This window comes from Lipotes vexillifer, unplaced genomic scaffold (genome assembly GCF_000442215.2).
Source record: "Lipotes vexillifer unplaced genomic scaffold, Lipotes_vexillifer_v1.1 scaffold1862, whole genome shotgun sequence".
NCBI classification, from domain to species: Eukaryota; Metazoa; Chordata; class Mammalia; order Artiodactyla; family Lipotidae; genus Lipotes; species Lipotes vexillifer.
In genome coordinates, this window is record NW_006771326.1 from 269,795 (window position 1) to 271,455 (window position 1,661).

General features: G+C 38.5%; 1 protein-coding gene across 1 annotated transcript in view; it reads right to left on the reverse strand.

Annotated features, from left to right (window-relative positions):
- The window catches only part of RAPGEF2 (Rap guanine nucleotide exchange factor 2), a 97,860-nt gene that overhangs the window by 8,322 nt on the left and 87,877 nt on the right, over window positions 1-1,661 (reverse strand). The gene's annotated exons all lie outside the window — the stretch shown is intronic.

Sequence of the window (1,661 nt, forward strand, 5' to 3'; positions counted from 1 at the left end):
ATGTGGGATCTTCCCGGACTGGGGCACGAACCCGTGTCCCCCGCATCGGCAGGCAGACTCTCAACCGCTGCGCCACCAGGGAAGCCCCCTGCATTATTTTAAATGGACATGTATGAATAAGAAATAAGACCTGAAGAAGATATCTTTGGATTTTTGCCATTTGATTTTTCAGCATTAATAATATATTGGATAAATCACATGAAAGCCAATTGTTTTGAAGGACGTAATGTACAAATTCTCCATTTTTCTCCCTGGACCATCACTATGTCTAAACAGATGTCCATTTTTTGGCCTGAAGGACCCTTAACTCTTTGTTGCTAAAAATAATTCTGAAAGTCACAAAGGAAGAGAGGCTTGTCTTGACATTTTTAACAAAAAAATCCAAATCTCCTTTCTCAGTATTCATTTATTTTTTACATTATTAAGAATCTCATGTTACTTAAAATACTGATTTTATATGATTATATGTACCCAATGAAAACCTAATAAAAAATGCCATCTAGAGCACCTAAATGTTGCTGATTTACTCTCTGAAGAGTACTTCCCCATCCTTTCAGTAAATTATAAATTCCTGATTTATTTTTTTAAAAGGTTGCACAGGTCTTGATAAGATTTCACGTGTTCATCTATGAAATGTCTTCTTATAAACCACGCTGCAGGTTCTGACAGACAAGATTTCAAACCCTCCCTGAACAGTCTACCCGCCCCCACCCCGCAAAAAAAAAAAAATCTCTAGAGAAATAATCCGTCAGGTGGAGCATGTGGCATGGGGAGGAATCGTCCCATTTTCCTCAGCTAATGAGGTGACCCCTTCCCCCCCGTCTTTCCTGCTGGCCCACCTATCCCGTAGGTCCGTGGTGCACTGTTATTCTTGTTACTGTTCTCGCTTCCACGAGAAGACGGGGAGCTGGTTTAGTCCAACTGCCCGCAGCCAAACGATCTCAGTTGACTGCCACTGCCACCCAACGACAGATGAGAGAAGAATTCAGACGCACCCACTGAACAAGGACTAGAGACTGATACCCACATAGAACGCACACATGTCTGAGACAGCTGAAAAGTAAAGCAGGAAAGGTATTTGTTGTGCCGGTGAAATCTAACAATGGATTAATCTCTTTGGCCTCGTCTAGTGAAAACTGTCCTGGCTGTTTATTACCGGCTTACTTACGCACATTCAATTATAGGGTAGGGGAGAAAGTAACCCCGAGGTTATGCAGCAGAAAATGATCTAGTATTTGAAGATAAGAAAGCATTAATATCAGGAGAGTTTGAGTGCCTAAAATTTAATCTCCTTAAAAATAAAACAAGATAGCAACTAAAAAGATAATCAAGATTCATGCTAACACAATGAAAGATAAATCAGGAAGATATTAGTTTTTCTTATGTTTTTATAGGCCTCTACTCTGTGATGAACGCTATGTAATTATATTTAGTTAGAACAACTGTTAGTATAAAAAGCATTATTTCCACACTTACAATCAGTTAAAGAAAATGAATTTTTGAAGGGGCTTATATAGTTATATAAGCTTGACACTATTTATTTATAACTATAATATTAAAAAGTACCAAAGTTCTTCCAAATTTATAAACTGAGGGGGGAAAAAAAATCCATTGGGTGTTACATATCAGGTCTTTTTTTTTTTTTTTTGGCGGGGGGGGGG